Source organism: Lontra canadensis, unplaced genomic scaffold (assembly GCF_010015895.1).
Source record: "Lontra canadensis isolate GAN:19392208 unplaced genomic scaffold, GSC_riverotter_1.0 scaffold21, whole genome shotgun sequence".
Classification (NCBI taxonomy): domain Eukaryota; kingdom Metazoa; phylum Chordata; class Mammalia; order Carnivora; family Mustelidae; genus Lontra; species Lontra canadensis.
The window spans coordinates 267,864-295,659 of NW_022631015.1; the positions used below are offsets into that span (position 1 = coordinate 267,864).

The window sequence follows — 27,796 nt, forward strand, 5'->3', positions numbered from 1 at the left end:
TTGAAAAGGTAATCTTTAAAATGGGTAGCAATCTCCATTTCCATTGTATTTTTCCAGAAATAATCCATTTTCATTCTACCGCTCCAGCAAATTGTTTGTGGGTATCTACAAAAATAGTAAGTGAACAAAAATATTGATGGGAATTATACATAGCAACTTCAGAGCAGTTGCTAAATCTCATAGAGGTTAGTGGTGGCTAGGCAGGTGGACATCTGTTCTATTAGTATCTGTATGTTTAAAGTATTTCATTAATAAACTTTCACCGAAGAAGATATATGGATGGTAAATAGGCACTACAAAGATGTTCTAGATAATCAGTCATCAGAGAAATTAAAATTCAAACTACAAAGGATTCCATATACCTATTAGAATGTCTAAAATAAGAAAGAAAAAACCTAACAAAAATAATGTTGGCAAGGATGTAGAGCAACCAAAACCCCCATATGTTGTTGGTAAGAAGACAAAATGCTACAGCCACTTTGGAAAACAGTTTGCTGGTTTTTTATAGAGTTAAACATGCACTTAATATATGATCAAAATAACCTACTTCCAGGCATTTAACCAAGAAAACTGAAAACTTATTTTCACATACACATGAATTAACCTTAAATGAATTTTTTTTAAGTAAAAGAAGTGAGACTCAAAAGCTACTTACTGGATGATTCCACTTACATGACATTCTGAAAATGGCAACAAACTATCAAGACAGAGAAGAAATCAGTGGATGCTGGGTATGAGAATGGGGGGGAAGTTTTGGGGAATGATGGGACTGTCCAGACTCCTAACTGGTGGTGGTTACCCAATTCTACACCAGAAAGAGTGAATTTTATGCATGTAAGGTTTTTTTATTAATATACATCAAAGGTAGTTAATTCTGGTGGCTTCAGATCTCAGAAAAATAATTTTCCCTTCTGAAGAATGTCATAGAATTCTATTTTTCTAGTAGCTAATATTCCTAGAAGAACCAAATTTAAATTTAAAAAAAAAAAAAGGAAAAGACAGAAGTTGCTGTCACTAACAATTTTTGCAGAGCTTATACATTTCGAAGTCAAGAAATAATCAGAAAATAGAAGCAAACTTCTAAGCAGGCCATGGCAGAGTACCTTGAGCAGTTTACATTGGAAGGCACCTCAAAGATCAAATGTTAGTTTGTTTGTTCTTTATAGATGTGGAAGCTGAGACCACATTTGAACAGTATAAAGTTGGGCCTGGACATCAGCTCTTTGAGGCCATGACTGCCAACTAATGTGCTGTAGGATGGGGTGGGGCAGAGAAAGGAAGGAGGAAAGTGGATTGCAGGGGACAAGTACCCCTGAGGTGTCCACCTAGTGCTGTTTTGCATCCAACATCAAACCCTCATGTTCCTTTCTCCTTCCTTGGCATTTCTATCTTGCTGAACAAAATTCAAAATGCCAAAACCCAGTAAATCTTCAGCAGCTCCAGCCAGGTATTCTCAAGAAAAGTCAAAATTCCACATTTTCCTTGGCCCACTTACCTGCTGGCTTCCCCAAGAAGTGTAGAAACAGAGCTTTGGTTTGAAGATGCGGTGAGGACCCTAGCCATTCAACATTTTCTTTCCACTTTTATAGTTGGAGCTGCTGCTGGTACTGGCTTTGTCTTCCTCATTCTATATCCCCAGCCACCAACAAAAGCTATCACTGATAATCAATAAAGATTGGCAGAGAAACTGGGCTTGCACTGCTGTACTGGGCTCTGCCCCACAAGTGAAGGCGGGGAGGAGATTCCAGAGATATTAAAAGATAACATCTTTTTGGGGAGAGGTAACTAATCTTAGATGGATTATTTGTGCAGGACCTCAGGTCACATGCACTCAGAATCTTTTATAGTTAACATGAGAATTCCCTTAATTGTGGAATGAGCAAAATTATTTCTTTTTTTTTATTTTATTTTTTATAAACATATAATATATTTTTATCCCCAGGGGTACAGGTGAGCAAAATGATTTCTAAAGAGAGTTAATTCAATTCACTTTGGCCATCAAGAATACACAGAGACCCTTTCTTTGCTGTGCAGTATCTGCTATTCCTTATGCCAGTGGGGTTGTCTATGAGACCCTCCTAGTTGTGCAAGGCAACAAGGCAACAAAGACCAATGAAGAGGTAGCTATCCCATAGCCAATGTGAGTGGTCAGAGATCAGTGACTCATTCCTCCACCAATGATCATTTTTCATGAAGACTTGATCAACTGTCTGCTTTTACAGGGAAAACGCCCAGGTCAAACACAGTTCTTCAGTTATTAGAAATGCTGTGTGGTTTCCCCAAAATCCTTGGCCTTATTCATTGGCATAAGCTGAAATGCAAGAGGCAATTTGCCCACACGCTGGCCTCATTTGTTTTTGATTAACATTTACTTTGGGTTAGAAAGGGAAAGAAATAAATTTTTATGAATACAAGGTATTACAGCCCATGTTCAGGTTTGCAAAGTTGCAGAGGCAGGACTTCTAACTCCAGAGTTTCAGATGGAGTAAAGCCAGTAGGCATTGGATGCCACTTTAAGAATCATAGAACTAAATTTTGCATATAGGATTGGGAAGCTCTCCAGGAAAGAGCCCATGCTCTTTGACTTCTGGGACCCAGTCAGGGCCTGGTCGTGGGCTCCTGGCTCAGGAAACACTTGTTCCATGAATGAAACTGCAAACACTTGGTGGTGGTCACACATGCGAGCATCTGCTTTTGGGCTCCACAGTTATATCAGTTTGTTGCCACGCATGACTTCTGAACTAAACACTCTCTGCTGATTTGACCCAGAGTAATATTTGGCTGTTTCTTCAAATCAATTTCATTGGCAACTACCATGAATATTCAAAAGAACATGCTAAGTTCTGCTCTGGAAAGCATTCCAAAGGAGGATATCGGGCTCTGAGCCAGGTACAGAGTATAGGGATATGAAGGAAACTTGGACTTTAATCTTTTTTTTTAATACATACAACATAAAATTTACCATTTACCATTTTCAACTGTACAGTTCAGTGGTATTAAGTATATTCACGTTGTAAAACCGACACCACAGAAGTCTTCTCATCCTACAGAACTGAAACTCTGTATCCACTAAGTCTTCATCCTTCACCCCACCCCCAGCCCCTGGCAACAACTATTCTACTTCCTGTGTCTATGACTGTGACTACTTTAGGTACCTCATGTGAGTGGAATCATACAGTTTCTATCCTTTTGTGTTTGGCTTATTTCATTGAGCACAATATCTTCAAAGTTCACGCATGTTGTAGCATATGTCAGAATTTCCTTCTTTGTTAAGATGGAATACTATTCCATTATATGCATGTATCACATTATGTTTATCCATTTATCCTACAGTGGATAGATACTCGGGTTGCTTCATGTTTTACTATTGTGAATAATGCTGCTATGAACATGAGGACACAAATATCTCTTCAAGGTTCTGCTTTCGTATCTTTTGGCTATATATCCAGAAGTGGAATTGCTCAATCATATGTTAATTCTATGGGTAATTTTTTGAGAGACCACCATACTGTTTTCCACACTAGCTATACTGTTCTAAAGTTCCACTCTGTCTTAGTTCATTTGGGCTGGTATAACAAAATACCACAGACTAGGTAGCTTACCAACAACAAACATGTATTTTCTCACAGTTCTGAAGGCTGGGGAGTCCAAGATGATGATGCTGGCAGACTTGGTGCTGTGTAAGATGAAAAAAAAATGGAGTCATTTATGTCAAAGAGTTTTAAGATGGAGCTGGGAAGCCATGAAGGAGATGAGCCTTATATATGTGCTCCCAGGAGGAACCATGAACTTCTGAACTGGGCCAAACTTCACGTATTCCAAGGACTCAGCCCAAAATTTACACCTGTAACTTTCTACAGTAGGGAACTTTGTTTAGTGACAGCCTTAGCAACCAATTATATTCAGTCAAGATTCGTTTTTTGCAATCAATACCAATCCAAATTCTTTGTAAATAACCTCAGCCATAGCAACACGTCACCAGAGGCAAGGGAAACAAAAGCAAAAATGAATTTTGGAACTTCATCAAGATAAAAAGCTTCCTCACATTGAAGGAAACAATCAACAAAACTAAAAGGAAGTCTATGGAATGGGAGAAGATATTGACAAATGACATATGCTATAAAGAGTTAGTATCCAAACTCTATAAAGAACTTATCAACTCAATACCCCAAAAATAAATAATCCAGTTAAGAAATGGGCAGAAGACATGAATAGATATTTTTCCAAGGAAGATCTCCAGATGGCTTACAGACACATGAAAAAATGTTCAACATCACTCATCATCAGGGAAATAAAAATTAAAGTCACACTGAGATATCATCTCACGTCTGTCAGAATGGCTTAAATTAACAATGCAAGAAACAACAGGTATTGGGAAGGATGTGGAGAAAGGGGCACCCTCTTGCACTGTTGGTGGGAATGCAAACTAGTGCAGCCACTTCCTCAAAAAGTTAAAAATAGAATTACCCTACAATCCAGCAATTGCATTACTAGGTATTTTTCCAAAGACTACAAAAATACAGACTTGAAGGGGCACATGCACCCTGATGTTTATAGCAGTATTATCAACAATAGTCTAACTATGGAAAGATCCCAAATGTCTATCATGGACATGATGTGGTGTATATATACAATGGAATGTTACTCAGCCATTAGGAAGAACGAAATCTTGTCATTTGCAATGACATGGATGGAGCTAGGGTGTATTATGCTAAGCAAAATAAGTCAGCCAGAGAAAAACAAATACTGTATGACTTCACTCACATGTGGAATTTAATAAATAATGCAAATGAACATATGGGAGGGGGATAAAAAGAGAGAGGGAAACAAACCATAACAAACTCTTAAAGGTAGAGAAAAATTGAAGGTTTCTAGAGGGGAGGTGGGCAGGGGGATGGGTTAGATGGATGATGGGTATTAAAGAGGGCACTTGTTATTATGAGCGTAGGGTGTTGTTTGTAAGGGATGAGTCAGTCAATTCTACTCCTGCAACCAATATTGCACTGTATGTTAACTGGAATTTAAGTAAAATCTTGAAGAAAAATGACAAAACAGAGCAAAACAAAACCCAACAAATTATTTGTAAATAATATATACTAGTACTCCCCTGTGTCTTTAAAAACCCTTAACTTTGGGGCACCTGGGTGGCTCAGTGGGTTAAAGCCTCTGCCTTCAGCTCGGTCATGATCCCAGGGTCCTGGGATTAAGCCCCACGACATGGAGCCCCGCATCGGGCTCTCTACTCAGTAGGGAGCCTGCTTCCTCCTCTCTCTCTGCCTGCCTCTCTGCCTACTTGTGATCTCTGTCTGTCAAATAAATAAATAAAACTTAAAAACAAAACAAAAACCCTTAACTTTTATTCCCCAAGGGGTCACTATGTGGGTTGCTGTCCAAATCTGTGTTCGTAATTGTAATTCTGAGACCCCAATCATTGCTTTATTTTTATTTTAGCTCTGCTTCTTTTCTTGGAGACATTGCCTAGTGTGAGCTTCCTGCTTCATAGACAGCTGTCTTCTTTCTGTGTCCTTACATGGTAGAAGGGTAGAGGGTGCTCTCTGGGGTCTCTCTTACAGGGACACTAATCACATGAGGGTGGAGACCTCATGACCTAATCAAAGGCCCCACCTCCTCACACCATCAGCTTGGGGATTAGGGTTTCAGCATATGAATTGGGGGGGGAACCAGGCATTTTTCCTGTAACACACCAGGATTTTATTTTCTTTAAGTTAGAGACAGACAGATGTAAGATGCAATTTTAACCAAATAGAGTTCTTGGAAAGGAGGGGTGTGTGCAGTGACAGTAGGAGCCCAGAGTCAGTACACCAGTCTGCAGACATTTTCAGGGCAGGCTTCATCAAAGACAATGTGTCCTTAGTCACATTTTGTAGGAGGGCACATTGACAGGAGACAGTGGTGAAAACAAACACACTGCATGGACCTCCCCAGAGTTGTGTCCAGAGAGGGACCCCTGCATTTTGTCCCAGGGAGCCCCAGCAGCCAGTGGTTGCCATTCTTCTGTGATGTCAGGAGAATCCCGTTATATGAAATCTCCAGCAACCTGGCAAGAGTTAGAGAGTTCAATATTCCTTTTGGACAGATTGGCTTTGGGTGGGGGGAGGTCAAGGAAAGGAGATCTAGGAAAGTTAAGTAAAAGGATACTGATTGCACTCTGCTGTTGTCAGCGCTCTGCTGATGTGAATTCAGGCTGCTTTGAGGATAATAAACATAGCAACATATAAAAAGCAAGTATTTACAGGTATTAGCTTATCAGTTCATGAAAATAACTCTGTGGAGGTACTATCATCATCCCATTTTACAGATGGGATGATCAGCCTATTTTAACGATGGCCAGAGAGAGGTCAGATAAATTACCTAAGTTCAAACAGTTTTTAAAGAGGAACTCAGATTCAACTCCAGGCAGTCTGGCCCCAAAGCCCATGGTCTTCTTGCACTTTTTTGTCCTCTCTGCAGGAAAAAACAGTATTAAACAACCAGACAATTGCCATCAAGGTACTTGCAATGTAGTTGGGGATATAGATAATAAAGAAACAAATAAATAAGTAGCTATGAGATATATATATATATATATATATATATATATATATATCTCACAATATATATTATAATATACATATCATGATATTGTATATTGCACATGGGGTGGCAAATGTTTTCTATAACATTCCAGATAGTAAATATTTTAGGTTTTGTGGGCCAAGATGGAAAACTGAGGATATTATGTAGTCACAGGTACTCAAGGGCACTTTTGGAGTGTGAAAGCAACCACAAATATACATGAAATTGAGAGAGCATGGCTCCAACTGAACTTTATTAGTAGATGTTAAATTTTCTATGTTTTATGAGACTGGGCACCAGAATGGGGCTGCTATGCTGACTGGAGATGTCTCTTACCTTCATTTTTGTCTTAGATTTGTCTCTATGTGATATTATATAAAAAGTCTACAAACTTCAGCTCATGGGTCAAATTCAGGCCACAGGATTTGATTTTTTTTTCAACCATTAAAAAACCATGAAAACTATTTTTAGTCCCTTGGTATTGGACTTCATTAACCACTTTTCATTACCGACAGTGGCACCAGGAATTGCCTTAAACGAACCTATCTACTCAAAGTGTCAATACAATGACTTTAAAATCATTTATTATATTTCAAGCATATTTTGCCATAGAGAGGATAGCACAGTGAGCCTATGAACTCATTACCAGCTCCAATAATTCTCTAATCATGGCCAGTCTTGTTCCATTTGTGAGCATCCCACTGACTCCTAACCCCAGGATTGTTTTGAAATAAATCCCTGTCATCTCACTGAGAAATAAGTTAATTTTAGAAGCATGCAATTCCTCAGGGCACCTGGGTGGCTCAGTCTGTTAAGCATCTGCCTTCAGCTCAGGTCATGATCCCAGGGTCCTGTGAATGAGCCCTGTTTTTGGCTCCTTGCTCAGCGAGGGTTCTCCTTCTCCCTCTGCCTTCTGGTTGCTCATGCTCGCTCCCTCTCACGCACTCACTGTCTCTCTCAAATAAATAAATAAAATCTTAAACACACACACACACACACACCCCTGAAAAACCTTTTATTTAACATAAATACATCATGAAAACCAATTGAAGATTATATTAAAAATCTATCAGTTTGCATTGTTTAGATTCATCTGGGTTTACCAGAGAAAACATAACCTTAATACTCCCTGATATAAATACACCAAATACATTCTGCTGATCTAGTTGCATTGAAAATCAGATTTTAGTGCATATTCATTTTCTAAAAATATGGCCAAAAAGAGCATCACGCAATATTAGAAAACATAGGAAATTTAATTTCCCAGGAGAGCTCTATTTATCTGCTGATAGGGGTGTAACAAAACCACTCCCTGCCAAAGTTCGTTGTGGAAACTGAAAGAAACTCAAGGAAAGAGTGTTTGGAGCAGCTCTTCTGAAAAGACAGTTACAAGATGGACTCAATATAGCCACCAGGCAGTGTAGTTGAGATCAAAATCTTCTGTAATAATTAGCACTTTTTAATCTGTAAACCATGACTTGGGTAATAATGACGTATCTAAAATTTGTCCCGAACATTTCACCCAACAAAGTACTTTTACTTTTACTGCATGTATTTATTTCTATCCCTTGGGGTTCACAAGAGGAATCTTGTATCAAAACATAGGTGCAGTTCAGATCACAGCACATTCTTTCAAACTACCAGTCTGGGCACATCCCCATACATGAGGAGCAGGCTTCCATTCTGCAGCTGCCTTGAGAAACTGGGTTGCTGGTAAGGCTATGGACATCCTGCCATTTATGGTTTGGAAGTATTGCCCTCACATTGCTTAAGACAAAATTAACTTCCTCTCATGGAAATCATTCAGGCTGTTGACAAATGCTCTGGTTCTTCACCTTGCAAGCACCAAGTAAGACTATACTCCCTTGCTATCTTTACAGATTAGCACAACCATATTCCTTACTTTGATGGATGAGGTGTGCGAACAAGTGATACGTGTTACCTCCAAGTAGGCCAAGAGCTAATATGCAATAGCCACAGTCTCCTTTTCCTAAACAAGGGGATCCTGGAAACTTGTGTGTGGACAAGGGCTTCTTCCACCTGTTGCACCAGTGGCCATCATAGTCAGGTTCTGCTGCCAGCTGCCTTGGGATTCCTTCCTCTAATCCTATTGCCCTTCCAGCCCAGCAACCCATGTCCTGCTCTTGTCCTCAAGCTGCAGAGAGTTGCCCGGTTGAGCTCCAAACATGTGTTTTTTTCTGTTTGTTTTGTTTTGTTTTTTGCTTTTTGTTTTACCTCTTATATGCTTAGGGAGGAGATTAAATGAGTCCATCAAACAGGGGGGTTTGAGGAGGGCAGACAGGGCTGAGTGATAGTTAGCTCCAGACCTGCCTGCCCTTCATGCACCAGGTAGGGGATGCATTTGCTGTCCTTCCCTCTGATGCTTGAAATGAATCTGTTGGTTTGGTTTCCATTCTCTGTTAGTACTTCCTCCACACCAAGACATGCCACCACAAGGATCTCTCATAGATGTAGGGTGGCCACCACCCCAGATTGCCCAGGACTGACTGAGGAGGTTCTGGGACCCAGGAATTTCTATTTTGTTTGTTTTGTTTTGTTTTGTTTTAAGATTTATTTATTTATTTTAGAGAGAGAGTGAGAGAGAAAGAGAGATGAGTGGAAGGGGTAGAGGGAGAGGGGTTCTCAGGCAGAGTCTGCACTGAGCTCAGAGTCTAACTCGGGGCTTGATCTCAAGATCCTGAGATCATGACCTGAACCAAAACCAAGAGTCAAACGCTTCACTGACTGCCATCCAGGTAATCCAGGAATTTCTGTTGTAAAAATGTGAAGGTCCCAGGCCAATCAGAACTAGTCAGTCACTCACTCTTTTCTTGTGTTTATGGCCCCCATCACTGCATTTGTCATAGGCATAATTAACTATTTCAACCTTCATATTCCTTTTCTTCCCCCTTTAATATGCCATTTCCTTTGCTTCTTTACTTGCTCCCAGGTTGTGGTTATGCAATAGGAAAAATGGGAAGAATAAATGCTAAGTGACCTTCTCAGGTAGCTTAGATTCAAGGAATCAGAGAAATTGAGAGCAAGATTAGCCATGTTCTAGAACTTTCTAACAGGTGAAAGTTTGGTGGAAGTGCTAAGGGAAGGGAAGACTTCTCAAATCCCCTGAATTACAGTAAAGGGCCCTGGGAAGGCTTTCATTCTCTGACAGTACCATGTCATACTAGAATATTACACAACTAGGATTTCTCAGCTGTGCAGGATGACCTATCCCACTTTGCCCAAGACTGAAGGTCTTGCTGAGACATACTCTGGCCTGCCATAAATCCTTTCCTCCAATCTCTTTCAATCCTCTACTCTCAACAATGACCTCTTCATTGTCCAGCATCCACTATTCTGGTAGCAGAACCAGCCTCTCCAAATGGTGTGGCCCACTAGTCACATCCTGTTTGCAAATGTTTGGAGTGCAGGCGGGAGGTAGGTTCAGAGTAGACTAAGGAGGTATGGGCCATGTGTGCCTGGCTGCCTTCTGGGAGAGGCCCAGGTCTGAGGACAGGCAATGAGTTTAGCAGGCAGGAGCAGGTGTTTCTGATTTTCCCCTTAGTGACTTCCTTGGGGCAGGTTATTGCAGCTCTTTCCAGATGTGTCCATCTGCAAACAGTGCATGATGAAGTCAATGCATGGAATAAGATGGAATTTACTTCAGGGAAACTCTAACCCCTACCACTACTACCAGCTAAAAAATACCAGTGAGAAGTACTCCTGCCTGTGGAGCTAGGGTGCTGCCCCAAGCAGGCAGCTTCCCAGTTTAGGACTCCACTAGGCAAAGGTCTGGCCTAATTCCCAAAGATGTAGGACCACCCTTTGTTCTGTCCCCATTCAAGCTCGGGGACTCTCCTCTTAGCTGTGGGGTCCGGCCCATATCTTCCATGTGCTCCCCATCAGCTTCTGACCTAAGATCCACCTGTATGCAGTAAGGCAAAAAGGGAACCCCCAGGCCACAGCATGTGGGAATGGAGAACAGATGCCCTAACTTCCTTGCCTTCATTGATAGGGTGGATTCTGATACTGCCAACTACTTTCAGTGTCCAACACCTACCTCCACAACTGACCTCCTCCCTCCCTCCCCTGCCTCGCTCTCCACTCCCCATCCTACATCACCTCCCAGACACTTGCTCATGATTCTTGTCTCAGTGTCATTATCTGGGGACAACAGGCCCTCCCTCAGTCATCATGGATGAGTCTATTATTGGGTCAGTGTATCTAAAGCTTTGAGAGCCTATTTTGGTTTTTATTTTTAAAAATTTTATTTGTTTATTTGACAGAGAGGGAAAGAGAGTGCGTACAAGGAAGGGAGCAGCAGGCAGAGCGAGAAGTAGACTCTCCACTGAACAGAGAGCCCAACATGGGGCTCGATTCCAGGACCCTGGGATCATGACCTGAGCCAAAGGCAGACTCTTAACTGACTGGGCCACACAGGTACCCTGAAAATGTATTTGTATATTCATATTTCACAACTCTTGGGAAAATAAGGTTCATAATTTCACTGCATTATTTGTGAAATACTCTATTCTAAGTCTGTCTCTTCCAGCCTTCATCCCCACCGTCACCTCCTAATTGCAAGGACAGCCATTCTTGTCTTCATGTTCCCTCATCAGAAACTTAGTTCATTTGAGCTACTATAACACAATTACCACAGACTGGAGGGTTTAAACATTAAATATTTATTTATCACATTTCTAGATGCTGGTAGTATAAGACCAAGGTGCCAGCTAACCTGGTATCTGGTCCCACTCCCTGTTTTGTAGACAGCTCTTTCCCCACTGTCTTCAAATGTATCCTCAAAAACTTCTTTGAAGGGCACTAATCCCATTCATGAAGGCCCCAATGATCTGATCATCTCTCAAAGACCCCATCTCCTAATGCAATCATATTGGGGGTTAAGGCTTCACCATCAAAATTTGGGGGGGGGCAAATTCACTCCATAGCAAAGACTATTCCTCTTTTGGGAGGGTGGGGGAACCAGGTGGTGGGTATTAGAGAGGGCACAGATTGCATGGAGCACTGGGTGAGATGCAAAAACAATGAATAATGACTGCTACGCTGAAAAGAAATAAAAAATTTTAAAAAAAAGTTTTTGTGAAGAAAATGCCATGGCATCCTCATCCTTTCTCTTGCAGTTCTTAGCACAATTACAGTGGCATTAAAACTGTGTTACTAGGAGTGCCTGGGTGTCTCAGTCATTGGGCGTCTGCCTTCTATTCAGGTCATGGTCCCAGCATCCTGGGATCGAGCCCACATTGGGTTCCCTGCTTGGTGGGAGCATGCCACTCCCTCTCCCACTCCCTCTGCTTGTGTTCCCTTTCTCACTGTGTCTCTATCAAATAATAATAATTAAAAAAACTGCATTACTAAACCCTGAGGCCCAGGAGTGCAGGGCTTTCTGTTGGCCCACATAGTGCTTGGTACAGCATGGAGACTTAAATGGCTTTTGAATAAAGAAATGAATGAAAATTTAGAACACAATCTCCCATTATATACTTTCTAACACAATAAATATTTTAACTTTCTTTATACCTTTCCCTTCATTGTCCATATTCATGCATTTTTGTATAGCTGGAATTGTAGTATAAATCATAACTATAATTTTATTGTCTGCTTCTAATATAATAAACATTTTCCATTTTACTACAGTATTCATAAAATGTTATAGTGATATTAAGTACCATATTTCATTACTTAGTTCTCTAACATTTACATTGGCTCTGTTAGATATATTCTTGTATATCAATATTTGTTTCCAAAAGAATACATTTTCACAAGTGGAATGATGGTTCAAAGGCATGCCCGTTGGAATGATTATATATACATATTGAGGCTTTGCTTTCCCCAAGGGTAGGATGTCTTCTCTGAGACCATCACCTCCACCTTATCTTGGGGTGCTTCAGATTTTCCCTTATAAACCTACTTCCTCTGTTTAAATGGTATTGCATGGCTCTCATTAGTGTCCTTATTTATTTATTTTTATTTTTGGACTGTTTTTCACATGTTTGTTCTCCCTCTTCTAATAATGACAATACTGCAATACTACTGCTACTATTGGACTAGCTGCAACACACAGCTGACAAAATACCTAAATGCACTTTATCTTCCTTGACCCTTACAATGGACTCTGAGAGGGTAGGCAAGCCAAGTAGGCAAGAAGCAGAAAACTATTGCCAAGATAATAGCTGATTGCTAGTAACTGGTAAGACAAAGACAAGAATTCAGTTTCTCTAATTCTTAGTTCACTGGTCTTTTTTTTTTTTTTTAATTTTCAACATAATTTATGCATGGTAAATTATCAAAGAATAAGAGAAGGCCTACAATGGAAAGAAACAGTCCTGGTACATCTTCTCCCCCCAGGCCTGCTTCCCAGAAGCTATATTTGGCATTCTTTCACCTATCCTCCTGGCAAATACCTCCATGTCCCTCTGTAACATTCAAGCACCACTGTTTTCTGGGTTATTAATGTTAAGCAGTGTTCTACTGACTTCCCCAGTGGACTGGACCTGAGGATTTCTTTTCTTAAACCTGTCCTATGCTCACTCACTTTCTCCTATTGTTGTCCCTCTATTTCTAGTTCTCTTACTGGTTATCTCTCTAACTTTAAAAAATACACTTGTATTTCTCTTTCACTGAGCTTGGGAAGGAAGACTTCATCCTCTCCTTTGCAGCAGGCAGAGATCCCCTCCAGCTCCTCTGTAAGCTGCATTGTTATTTTATGTGGGTAAATCAAATGCTATACTACCAACTCTGTTCAGTCACCATAGTTAACTCCTGGTGCCTCAGTTGACAGAGCCATGGTGAGAACCACTCTTGCAAGCCATGTCAGGTGCTTTCTTGTTCAGCTTTTGGTTTTCTTAGAATTTCTAGCTAACTGGGAGCCCAAACTGAAGCAGACAAAGTGGGCGAAATTAGAGAGGGGAAGGGGAAAAGACTTTTAAAACACCAGTCTTGTATTTCATCTCCCTGGGGATCCTTCTCTAAGGATCAATAATGGAGCAATAATGGAGCATGTTATTGAGAACAGAGCAAGTTAAGGTCCAGTTGCGTGCTTTGTGAGGAGGGCAGGCCTGGCTTGCTGGGGTCTCAAGCCCTGAGAAGTGGACAAAGCCACATCTCAGACCCATACTTCTGCACCCAGAGAATGCAAGAAATCTACAGGTAGGAAGCAGTTTTCCCCTAATGCTGAGGGATCAAGGGGAAAAGTACGTATTACTGTGAGAAACATTTACAAGTGAAATGACATGGCTTTTTGAACTTCAGCTAATAATAATAATGATGGGAATAGGGACATTCTACAAAAATGTCAAAGTCATGAAGACAAAAGACATACAGAACTATCCGAGTTTAGAAAAGGCTTAAGACAGGTGATAATGCCTATGAGATCCTCAATTGTACTCTGGGCCAGAAAAATGATTTTCTTCCTTTCTGTAAAGAACATTAGTGAGATCATTGCTGAAATTATGATATTGTCTAGAGTTAAGATTATAAGACATTATTAGTTCCTGATGTGGATAATTATGTTGTGGTTATGTAGAGAATGTCTTTGTTTTAATTGTAGTAAACACACACTGACGAATTTAGTGGGGAAGGAGGGCAATGTATGCAACATACTCTCACTTGGTTCAGAAAAAAATTATATGTAGAGATAGAATGCTAACACAATAAAGTATTACCATTTGGGAAACTGGATGAAGGGTATATGGGAATTCTTTACATTATTTTAGCAACTTTTTTTTGCAAATCTACATGATTTCAAAATAAAATGTTAAAAAGCAACAACACAAAAAGAATTGGATCCATAGCTACATAGATATTACTAAAGGTCTATGAATATATAGCAGTATCAAGCACATAATAGTTGAATACGTAGTATCCTATATACATTTTACTGCTATTTTAAATGTATATGATTCTGTTGTGATAGAACAAATGCAAGTTTATTTATAAATGCTACTGAATTCATTTTAGCTCCTTATTTTGTAGTTCATAAATCAGTGCATATTTAAAAATATATTTTACTGCTATGAACATTGGGGTGGAGGAGGATCTTCTTGTCACTACATCTGTATCAGTGGGTTTACCCCAAAAGTGCAAAACTACTCAGTAGTGCAATTGCAGGGTCATACAGTAGCTCTATTTTTAATTTCTTAAGGAATCTCCACACTGTTTTCCAAAGTGACTGCACCAATTTGCATTCCCACCAACAGTATTAGAGGGTTCCCCTTTCTCCATATCCTCTCCAGCACTTGTTGTTTACTGTCTTGTTGATTTTGGCCATTTTAACTGGTGTAAGGTGGTATCTCAATGTGGTTTTGATTTGAATCTCCCTGATGGCTAATGGTGATTAACATTTTTTCGTGTGTCTGATAGCCATTTGTATGTCTCCACAATTGCCAAACCGTGGAAGGAACAAAGATGCCCTTCAACCTACGAAAGGCTAAAGAAGATAAGGAGAAGGGAGTTGAGGGAAATTGGAAGGGCAGGTGAACCATGAGAGACTATGAACTCTGAAAAACAATCTGAGGGTTTTGAAGGGGTGGGGGGTGGGAGGTTGGGGGAACCAGGTGGTGGGTATTGTAGAGGGCACCGATTGCATGGAGCACTGGGTGTGGTGCAAAAACAATGAATACTGTTACGGTGAAAGTACGTTTTAAAAAATTTAAAACAAAACAAAACAAACAAAACAAAACAAAAAATAGAAGATATGGTCCATATATACAATGGAGTATTATGCCTTCATCAGAAAGGATGAATACCCAACTTTTGTATCAACATGGATGGGACTAGAAAAGATTATGCTGAGTGAAAAAGTCAAGCAGAGAGAGTCAATTATCATTTGGTTTCACTTACTTGTGGAACATAAGGAATAAGACAGAGGACATTGGGAGATGCAGAGAAGTGAGTTGGGGGAAATCGGAGGGGGAGACAAACCATGAAAGATTGTGGACTCTGAGAGACAAAATGAGGGTTTTGGAGGGGGAGAGTGGGGAACGCAGTGAGCCTGGTGGTGGGTATTGTTGAGGGCATGTATTACATGGAGCACTGGGTGTGATGCATAAACAATGAATTTTGGAACACTGAAAAAAATGTAATTTAATTTAAAAAATAAAAGAAATTTTTAAAAATCTAAAAATTAAAAAAAAGACTGGGTAAAATTTTCTTAAAAATTAAAAAAATAAAAATATATTTTAAAGGGGAGTAAGGATGAGACAGGAATGACAACACTTTGATCATTATTAAGGCAAGGTGATGGGTACACAGAAGTTCATTGTATTATTTCTAGGTGTTTTCAAGTATGTTTCAAATTTTTCCATAATATAAAGATTCAGAATTTTTGAGATTTGGATGTGTTTGACTTTGTCAAGAGTAGCAGTATGTGCTGTTAAGGAAAAGAAAGAATGCTTTTCTGGTGATGCTTTTGGAAAGAGTGAGGCTGAGGTCACTGGATGTTTTGGAGCCCATCTCTAAAATGGGTATGTCAACCACTGCCCTAGACAGAGGTCCAGGAAAGCAGCAGGCTACAAGCATCCAAGAAAGTATTTTCAGTTCAAGCGTGGGGAAGACTGTCTAACACAAACTATATCAGTGCAGAACCTGCCATCCATCACATATGGAAGTAGTGAGGGAGGTGCCCAATCCACCCCAGAAGAAAAGCCAGGAAGTGAAATGGGTCTTGATGGAAATGTTTTGGCCAGAATTATGAAAAGTGGAAACTAATGTCAAGTGTAGATATATGAAAGTCAGTGCTAGAGAGACCAGGAGGGGGGGAAAAATTGTGCCTGTTTTTTTGTTTTTTTTTTTCAAATGACCAACTTGAACAAGAATGCAATGGAAGAAAACAAAAAAGCAGAAAATAGAGGAAAGAATGGTAGGGAAAAGGAGTGTGGAGATGAAGGTTCTCAGGGCCCCAGCACTGCCAAGACCCTTATAACCACAACCTTCTAACAAAGCTGAATCCGTACCTGGAGATAATAGCCATGTTGGGAGCAGGGAGGCAAAGCAGAGCCTGAGACATCACATGACAACCTCAGTGTACCAGAGCAGGAATGCTGGCTATCACACAACCATCATTAATCCCCAAAAGCAGAAGTGAGGCAGAAGGGTGGGGGTCAAGAGGTAGCTTGCACTGCCCAGGACTTGACCAGCAGCAGCACCAGCTTGGTGAACGAGGGGACAGTCTCAGGAGAACCCTGTGGGGGCAATAATGGTGTAGGGCTGGAGGGGCTGGGGAAACAGGTAGGAGCTGTGAAGTCCAGTGACCCTTAAAATACCAGAGACATCGTAGAAGGCAGAGGGGATGGTTATATGGATCACAGAGTGGGATGAAATTTGTCTGACCTAGACCCTCAGTGCAGCATCCCTGTCCAGGGACCATTCACCCTCATTCACCCTCATTCACTTTTTCTTCAGAAAGGGCAAATATTCCACCTGGGACAACCCTCTTTTCATTCAAGGATTCAGATTATCAGAGTGTTTCCTTTTCTTGAACTGAAACTAACTCTTTCCTATACTTTCAATCCACTGGACTAGAGTCATTTACTCCCTCTACCATGAAATACTCCCCGATTACTCAGCCCATAATACTACCTTAGAAACCAAAACCAAATGCTCTTCTTGGCCCTTGGAACCCCCACCAGGATTAGTAGCTTTTATTTAGCCTCTGTGGTATTTGACTTTTCTTGGGTGGCTCTCATGTCCCCCACTTTGAGGTAAGGTCTATATTTGTATTGTCTATTGTATTGTATTCTGCCATTGATTAGCAGAGTGCCTGGAATGAGCAAGTTAGCCTTGCTGTGCCTCAGTTTCCATCATCCAGTAAATAGAGGTGATAGATAGCTCATGACTCACAGAGCAGTTGTGATTTATCCCAGGCTATAGCAAGTGCTTATAAATGGCAAGTTCCATGAGCAGCAGCATGACATGCTTTCATCCACTGAACAAACAGGGCTTAAGACATGATCATAGCCAGTTTCTGCTCTCTCAGCCCCCATCTTGGGGGAAGACTGGAATCTGCAGGGCAGTGTGGTGAGCCACAGAGGGACCCAGGAGCTCAGATGGACATGGCACAGCAGATTTTCAGTAGGTGTTTAGTGAATTGATGTGATAACATGCTCATCAGAGTTTTGCTGAATGAATGTTGAATGAATTTGAAATCAAAGACCAAACCACAACACCCATGAAGAGGAAATGAGAGGATGGTTCTAGAGAGAGTGAGGCTTACATAGTAGAGAAACAATGGAAAAGCAGCCAGTGCTCCGGGCGGGGCTCAGAAACCCCAGACTGAGTGAAGTGTGCTTAGAGTTGTTTTTGTTTTTCCCCTTTCAGATGACAGTAGTGACTTTTTTTTTCCTTTTTCTGATTTTTCAGAGTTTCAAGCGATAAATTAGGGGATTCATAAGAATCACTGTAAATAAACAAAATGGAGAACATCTTCATGCCTGTTAGCTGGTAAAGTTGGTTTCTGTGGTTTTTTAACTTTGGTGTTATGAAATAGAGTCTTTGGAACAAAACAGGTATGAGGGTTAAAGAGTCTCGCCCAGGAGCTCAGGTTCAGGCCTTTCCAGAAGCCACTATAGGAACTGTTCTAGGAAATGATTTAAAAGAAAAATGGCAAAAAATGAATTGACAATGACCAGCATATCTTATCCTTAACACAGTCTAGCATTGTATTAAAATTGGAGATTCAGACAGAAAAACTGCAGGGACAGTCAGTCCTTCGGGGAGCAGTGAACATGGTCTGGATCCTGCTTTGTCTCTGGCAGTCAGGAAAGTCCCCTCCAGATCTGTGGCCCTCTGGCTTGGAGTCATCAAGCATTTAGGGAAGCTGGAACTTTGGGACTCAGACTAACAGCTGGATATGGGTTTTGGCACATCCACCCCTCCAGGAGGGGACAGTAGGAATTTCTAGTTGGAGCAATGACAGCAAAGGGATTTGGGGCACAGGGGGATGGGGGAGACGTTCACTGTACATGTCGGTAGTGTGAAAGTACTGGGGTCACCATGGGCTTTTTAGAAGCTAAAGTGTGGACAGGTTGGAAGAAGAGTGGTCTGGGTGCAATGAATGAGGCGTGATTGCTCACTGCGCAGCTGGGAGAGGGAATGAAGGCGATAGCCCAGGCAGGGCCACTCAGAGCTGCTTTCTTGCAAGGGAGCTTCCTATTTAGGCCAGATGGGCCAACGTTTCTACCTGTGGGCTCCCGTTGCCTCCATTCAGAAAGCCCATCTGCCAGGGGACCTAGCTCAATGCCAGGTGGCATTTTTTATGGAAATATTTGGAACCTGTTTCTTAGACTCCTACTCCTACGAAAAATTCCTGTTTTCCCAGACTCCTGGGCTTCTGAAACCTTACTGATCTCATTTCCAGGACCTGGCCATATGCTTGCCTGGCCAGTGCTATAGCCTTCTAGGTGGGACCTCTGCCTGTCTGAATGAGCTCCTCATCCTTTCCCCAGGCCAGCCTGCCCTGGCTCACTGCCACACAAGTCCCTGCAAGGCAGATGCTGTTTGGAAGGATGGAGAGTGTAGATACCTTCTGCTGGGGATGGGAGAGGGGACATAAAGATAGAGGATGCTCCTGGTATATATCATCTATGTACAGGCAGTGGGAGGACTCTGAAAGGCTCTGAGAGGGGAGCCAACATGGGAGAAATTCTTGTGGTTACAGCACCTAGAATGTTACAGAACAGATAGAATTTAGTAATAAGGAGGACATGCAGATACGAATGATAATAATGAGAAGTCTCAACCTGGCCATGGACTCCACTTTCATCATCACCTCAGGGCTCATTATTCTGTCCCCAAGCTCCAGCCACTCCCTTTCTCTGTGTCCTTGACCATTCTTGGCTCATGTTAAACTTGCTAACTTAGGTTGAGACATCCACATGCAGGCATCAGCTGGGCAGTGAGCCTCAGTGGGGAAACATTTACTATGTTAGGCATGTGGTCAGTGGGTAAGAACACCCATTACCTCTTTTCACTTATCTAGTGACTTAAACAATCTTAAAAGAAAAAACATATGTACACACACACACACACACACACACACACACCAATGCCCAGCCTTTTGAATAGTCGAGTTCCACTGGGAGAGTAAAAAGTTTTAGTGGAAATAATGATATAGCACTCATGTTTCACTGGCATTAAGCAGCTGCTGCAAGCCAGGTGCCCAGAGAGAAGGGGACTGCGTCTGAGCCTGACTCAGTGGCAGGAAGTGGTGTGTTTCCATTGCAGAGCTAAAAAACAAGGTGGTTTGAGGAAAGGCTTGCGTGTCACTGGCATTTCCCTGTTGTGTTTATGAAATAATGTGGGAATAAAGCTTTGGGGTTACTCTAATCTTGTCTTTTACAAGAAACCAAGAAGCCCCCAGTGGAACACCGGTAGGGGGCTGTGGCAGCCCCGGGAGGTACTGGGGAAACCCGAAGGCGCCTGGCTAGGGAGGGAGTGGGGCACCACAATATGCAGCAATCTGAAGCCCTATTTTAGGGATGAAGACAGGGGAACCTCTTTGGTTGTTTCCTTCTCTAGATGGGCAGTGTGGATGCAAACAGCAGGCACTCTGTGGATGACACTGAGTGTCCAGGCCAGGGAGAGGCATTGGGGCCTCAGGGAGGCATCTTAGAAGATGTATCTGCATACATGAAATGTAGGAGATGCCAGTGTCCCTTGAAACATACTGACTACCTGGAGTATGCCATTCTGTGTGCACTGGTGTCATGACAAGACTCTTACTAAAGTTGGCAATTTTGCCAGAAACCAATTCCTTATTCCAGAGGTCAGTTCATAATTTCTACTACATGGGGAGAGAACTGCATTGAAAAGAGCTTTCAGGCATCCAACAATGAGAAGGATTGACCCAGTGATGGTCTGAATGGTTTCCATACCAGTGAGAGTTCCATACCAGTGAGTTTCCATACTAGGGCTGTGAGGCAGTCCTTCTTTCCCTGGATGGCAACCTTCACCAGAATCTCCTAGTCCAAAAAGCCCCAGAAACTAAGCTGCCTTTGAAGTGCCATGTCAGGGGTTCATTTCTATATTTAAACCAGAGAGAAAGACAATGAGGCAGATGAAAGGGTGCCTGAAAACAACAAACACAGAGGCAGCGACAGTGCCTTCTAGTCATGCGTCTGTGGCCAAGCCCTGATGTTCCACTCACCTGTTTGGGTTGTGATCAGGCAGCAAAACAATGGGAGAAAAAAATCCCCACATTTTCACAAGGAGGTTTACTGGAAAATCTTCTAACAAACAGAGTCAGAAGTATAAGCACAGCAATCTTGAAACCACCTTCTCATCATTCAAATGTTGTTTTCAAAATCGTCTCTTTCCTTGGCTACTGTCTTGGAGGACTTGCCATCGAGGCTTGGTCACAAAGTCCCCTCCAGAAGCCACACAATGTGCCTCAAGTGCTTTGGGTTGAATTGCGTAGCCCCTGACAAATTCATACATTGACCCCCAGGACTTCAGAATGTGACTGTGTTTGAAGGTAGACTTTTTATACAGGTGATTAGGTTAAAATGAGGTCATATGGGTGGGCCCTAGCCCAATAGGACTGATGTCTTTATAAGAGGAAATTTGGGACACAGACACACACAAGGGAAGACCATGTGAAGACACATGGAGAAGATAGCCAGCTATAAGCCAAGGAGAGTGGCTCTTAAGAGAAACCAAACCTGCCAGCACCTTGATCTTGTACTTCTAGCCAAGGAACTGTGAGAAAATTAACTTCTGTTGTATGAGGTACTCAGTCTGTAGTCCTTTATTATGGCAACTCTAGCAAATTAATACATTGCCTTTCTAGACAGTCTTTAAAAAAGTAAAAGAATAATGGAAATCAGTGAGACCCCTCACTTTATTAATGAGGGAACCAAGGTTATATCACATAGGGCAGGTTGAGTTTCCCCCAGGCCCAGAAGATGAACGCTGTTCAGTCTAAGCCAGTTGCAGAGATCTATCTTCTTGCCTAGACATGGCCTAACTGTAGTCTTGTCTTCTTCTGAGAATGCCTCACTCAAATAAAGACATATGAGATATAACGTTCAATGATTCATTAGTTGAGCATAACACCCAGTGCTCATCATGTCACACTATATCAAAAACTAATGATGTACCAGATGTTGGCTAATTGAATTTAAATTAAAAATAAAGACATATGAGACACAAATGTTCTCTTCTTTTTCTTGCCCCTATATTCTCCCTTTGTTTATAACAGGTGTTCTGGGACCTTGAGGGACCATTTTAAGAGGAAAAGCTACATGTTGAGAATGACAGTAACCTGGGTCCTTAATATTGTCACTGGGTCACTTATAATCAACCCTAGAGTTGCCACTGACAGGCTTCTCATTAAGTGAAATAATAAATGCCATTGATTTTTCTATACCTCATATAGCATCTGGGTTTCTTTTTATTTGCTTTTGGTAAACAAGCATAGCAGTCTTAAACTCAGCTGAGACAAATCTGTACTGGTTCCATAGCCAGCTGTTGGTAGTTCTGGAGTAATCAACCCCACAGGAGTGTGAATGAGACCAAAACCTGACACACACTTCAGTGACATGAGCTGAAGGCATAAGGCAGCCCTGAATTATGTGATCAGAGTGTGTCATTGGTGCAGGGGTTTGTATGACATCTTCTGGGTCCCTTCAGTAGGACTTTGAGAAAATCACTTAAATTCTCTGTGCCTTGGTTTCCTCCAATATGAAATAGAGGTTCCAATATTACCTGCCTTATAGAGTTCTTGGGAGGATTAAATGAATTCATATGTGTTAACCAGTTTAAGTAGTGCCTGGTCTATACTAAGTGCTATTATGTTGGTTATTAATTGGCTCTTTGCTGTTGGCCATTTTTTTTTCTATTGTAAGAAATAATTAAAGATAAACAGAGCTGAAATTTACTGGACACCAATTATGTCCCAGACACCATACAATGTGCTCTATAAATTGTAATATCATTAACCCAACCTGGTCGTTATTCTCTGAGGCCTGCTTTTAACCTTGAACTACCCAAGAGTCTTTGTCTTTGGGTCAGTTTCCCCAAAGACTCCAACCATGTCTTTGAAAGAAAAATGGAAGTTTCACCTAACTCAGCTTTGACAAATGTGCAAATGCTTCAGACAATATCCCAGAGACTCCTGCTCGTGGCCATTGGACACCTCATGGGGATAATCCAAACCTTCTCCCATGCCCTTACACCTCACCCTGAAGTGGAGGAAGTAGGGCAAAGGACTCTAAAGCCAAAAGGGGGCCAGAGTGGGGCAGAAATATCATCCATCAGATTGGAGGGGGAGTGCCCGCTTTGGGTGCACTCTTTGAGTCCACCCATATCTCTCCTCATCCTTCCATGTGGCCAGAGAAAATGACCCAAAGAGGGTTTCCCTTGTTTGTCTAAAGGGGAGCCCCCTCCCTTGAAGAGTCAAACAAGCTGTGCAAGGAAACACAACAAGATGTCTTAGCCTGCAAATATTAAAGGCCATGCATGGTCCTGGCCAAATCCAAGGAAACCTGGAAATGTTCCTTACTACAAGGTACATTTTCTGGTATAGCATTCCTTGGCAAATTCCAGGACCTCATCATGCCAGGCTCTCCACAGAGTTACATCTGACACCTGTACAATTCAGATTTCCAATAACAACTCCAAACACTTCTGGGTCATGTCACTGCTCTGCTCAGAAACCTCAAAGTGCTCCCTGTGGCTCAGTGAATTAAGTCCAGCCTCCCACAGGATTTTGAAATGGCTGAGGCAGGATTTCTGGCAAGGGGTCAGACATGCTGTGGGCTGTCCTCTGTGCACAGAGCCCACAGGAAGAGACCTCATCCTATAATGCCTGCTATTTATGGCCTCAGAGCAAGACAGCTCCCCTCAGGGCCAACCGAGAAAGCTGCTGCTGTTTTTGTCAGGAGGTCAGCCCCACTGGCTCAATGAATGGAGAACACTGATAAGTGCTGACCCTTCTTGCTTCCAAGGTCCTCATGTAGTAATCCCATAACCAGTTCTCAAGCCAAGGCTATTCAGAAAGAAGGCACTGGGGGAAGAATGCACTCTGAGCACTTCATAGATGTCTTCACTAATCATTACTCCAACAGCATGAGGGTGGAATTACTCTATGCAGTGTTTAGGTCAGGCTACTCAATAATGTTATTTGGCAAGGGCCATGTGAGGAGCAGAAATGGAATTTGAGCTGAGGTTTGACTCCAAAGCTAGTGTACTTCTGCATCTACTGAAATGATCATACAGTTTTCCTTTTTTGCCTTTTGATAAGAGGAACGACACTGATTACTTTTCAGATATTGAACCAAGCTCTCATTTCTGGTATAAACTCCTCTTGGTCATATTTTATCCTTTTTATATGCAGTTGACCTTGAACAATATAGATTTGCATTATGTGGATTCTCTTACATGTGGATTTTTCAATAAATACAGTATGCTGTAAATGTATTTTCTCTTCCTTATGATTTTCTTAATAAGATTTTCTTTTCTCAAGCTTACTTTATTGTAAGAATACAGTATATAATACATAGAACATACAAAATATATGCAATTGACTGTATATGTTATTAGAAGGGCTCCTGATCAAGAGTTTGCTATTAGTGATTGGGTTTTGGGGAAGCCAACATCATATGCAGATTTTCAACTTGCATGGTGCCCCCAATGCCCATATTATACAAGGGTCAAATGTATTGCTGGATTCAATTTGCCAAACTTGTATTAAGGATCTTAGGGTCAATGTTCATGAAGAATATTGGTTAGAAGTTTTCTTCTCTTGTAATGTCTTTATCTGGTTTTGGTTTCAGGGTAACACAGGTATTATAAAATGAATTGGGAAATGTTCTCTTCTATATTTTGAATGGGTTTTACATTCCAAAAGAATTTAATTCTTTAAATGTTTTATAGAATTCACCAGTGAATTAAACTCTCAACTTGGAGGTTTCTTTAGGTGGGAGGATTTTAAACTGTGAATTCAAATTCTTTGGTAGATGTAGATCTACTTAGGTTATCTAATTCTTCGTGCGTGAACTTTGATAATTTGTCTTGCAACAAATTTACACATTTCACTCATGATATCAAATGTACTGGCATAAAACTGTTCATAATATTCCTTATTATCCTTTTAAAGACTGTAGAATAAGGGGAATATCTCCACTTTCATCCCTGACATTGGTAATTTGTGTCTTCTCTCTCTTTTCTATACCATTCTGGCTATAGATTTATTAATTTTATTGATTTTTTTCAAACAACTACATTTTGGTTTTATTAATTTTTTCTATTTTGTTGTTTTCAATTTTATTCATTTTGGTCTCATATTGATGATTTCCTTCCGCATGTTTGCTCTGGATTTCATTTGCTCTTCTTTTCTGTTTTCTTAAGGTGAAAGCTTAGAATATGGATTTGAGACCTTTCCTGTTTTCTTACATAAGCACTTAATGCTATTCATTTCCATTTAAACTCTGCTTTAAACGTGTCCCACAAATTCTGATACAACATATTTTCTTAGTTAAAAATATTTTTTTCAGTTACCTTGTTATTTCTCTTTGACTATATGGGATATTTAGAAGTGTGTTGTTTAGTGTTTTATATTTTATTTTAGTGAATGTTCCATGTGCACTTGAAAAAAATGTATATTATACTGTTGTTTGGCAAAGTGTTCTAAAAATGTCAATTATATGAAGTTCATTGGTAGTATTATTCTGGTTCTCTATATCTTTATTGATTTTCTGTCTATTCTGTCACTTACTGAGAGACAAATGTTGGAATATCCAGTTACAACTATACATTTATTTCTCCTCTCAGTTTTAACCCTTCTGTTTTATATTAATCAAAAATTTTATTAGGTACATACACATATAAGATTACTTTGTCTTCTTGATGAATTGATCCTTTGGTCATTAAATAATGTTCCCACTCATAATTGGTAATAGTTTTTGTTCCAAAGATTACTTTGCCTGATATTAATATAATCATTCTAGCTATCTTTTGATTAGTGTTTGTAAGTGTACCTTTCTTTATTTTTATACTTTTGAGTATCAATGTCTTTATATTTTAAAGTGAGTTTTTTATACACAGAATATGATTGGGCCTTTCTTTCTTTCCTTCTCTCTCTCTCTTTCTTCCATCAGCAATCTGTTTTTTTAATCAGGGCTTTTGCATTTATTATAATTATTGATTATGGTTGGATTTAAATCTATCATCTTACCAATTGTTACTATTTGTTTCATTTGCTCTTTGTTCATTTTTTTTTCCTTTTTTTCCCTGCCTTCTTTTGGATTGAGTATTTATTATTCTACTAAAATAATCTCCACTGTTGGTTTATTAATATCTTTAAAAAGTTCTTTGTTAGTGGTTACTTTAGTGTTTATTATATTAACATATTCAATTTTGCATGGTCTACCTTCAAATAATTTATCACTTACATATAATGTAGGATTTACATTATATATTTTATACATATACATAAGATATTTATACAGAAGATATTTTTCCTTTTTTGGGTTTAGACAGTCTTTTAAAGCAATTAAAAATAAGAAAAGTGGGATTTGGGGGAAGATGGCAGAGTAGGAGGATCCTAAGCTCAGATAAAAATAGAAAACACCCATAGCAGTGTAAATAACCCAGACATGACCCAAAAACTGGCAAAACAAACTCTCCACAGCTAAATGTGGAGAAGAGGCCACATCAAAGAGGACAGGAAGGGCAGAGATAGGGTCAAGGGCTAAACAGACACATGGGACTGTGCATGAGAGGGAGGAATGCTACAGGTTCAGGGAGGAGAAAGAAATAGATCCTCACACTGAGCACCCCAGGCATGGAGAAGATGAATCCACAAAATATTTGGCTTTGAAAACAAGAAAGCTGCAATAATCAGTGGGGCTTAATACCTGGAACTTTGAAAATCAGTGGGTTCAGCTCCAGAAGAGCTGGGAGAGTAGACTCTCTAAACGTAAAGAGACAGCATAACAAAGAGCCCCACAGAGATACAGCATAGAAGCAGCAGTTAGAAAAACATGTGGGCATACAAGAGGGGGAGTGATTTACTCACCTTAGAGCATGTGCTGGGGGTGGGGGGATCATTGGGAGACTTTCTCAAGAACAAAGGAACTCCTGGGTGCCATTTCTTTCTCCTGCTTCCTAGATACACAGACACCTGTGGGAACCAGGACACCAATACTCTCCATCTAGTGTGCTAGCAGTGTGCCTTACCCTGATGTACATCTGAAGATCCACCCTTCCAACATGATAGGCCTCAGGAGGAGTTTTGGGTTGCTACACATTCCCTCCCACAGTGGCCTGGTATGGAACTTGCTGGCATAGCACAACCCATGTTCTCCTGCAGACCTGCCCACTTGAGTACACCCTTGGGTAGAACCCATCCAAAGCAGTGCCACAAGCCTAGCAGTGCACAACAAACCCTGATAGGGCCCAGAACCATATCAAAATAACACCTCCCCTGGAGATAATGGAAGATAACCATACACACCAGTCCAGCTACAGCCCCAAGAGGAGGCTGGGAGAAGATATCTGGTCTGACTGCAGGCTCTGACCACCAATGAAAGCTTCTCGGGGACAACACTGGGAAAGCATCCTGCAGTTTGATGCTACTGCATCTCTGGCAAATGCCTGGTCTGACTCAACTCAGTCCCAAGGCAGCTCCAGACGGCCCACTAACAACAGAGGGACCAAACCCCACAACATGCAAAGACAACCATTGCAGAGAACTGGATTAAGGCAAACATGACTCAACCACAATAGTACAGTGCACTCAACACACATAGGAGACACCCCTGAAGTGCCAGGTTCTAGTGAAAAGGGGACTTTACACTGCAGGGCATTACAGGACCTCTTCTTCATAAGGCTGCCACTTTCAAAGTAAGAAGACTTTCTTAACACATAGAAATAGACATAGAGAGTTAGACAAAATGAGAAGAGAGAAGAATATGTCCCAATTGAAAGCACAGGACAAAATTACAGCAAGAGACCTAAATGAAATGGAGATTAATATGTCTCATAAAGAATTTAAAGTAATGGCCATAAAGATATTCATAAGACTTGAGAAGATAGTGGAGGACCTCAGTACAAACCTCAACAAAGACATAGAAAACAAAAAGAAGAATCAAAGGTGAAGAATTCAAAAACTGAAATTAAAAATACACTAGAGGGAATAAATAGTAGACTAGAGGAAGCAGAAGAACAGAGCAGATACCTGGAAGACAGAGTAATGGAAAGCAATCAA

At 40.8% G+C, this 27,796-nt stretch overlaps 1 long non-coding RNA gene across 1 annotated transcript; it reads right to left on the bottom strand.

Annotated features, from left to right (window-relative positions):
- Positions 1-26,641, bottom strand: LOC116870077. Its single transcript, XR_004383172.1, has 3 exons — positions 26,606-26,641; positions 6,373-6,465; positions 1-105 (listed from the first exon to the last, which is right to left on the bottom strand). It is a non-coding gene; the product is annotated as an uncharacterized LOC116870077 (long non-coding RNA).
- Between the last annotated feature and the right edge of the window lie 1,155 nt (positions 26,642-27,796).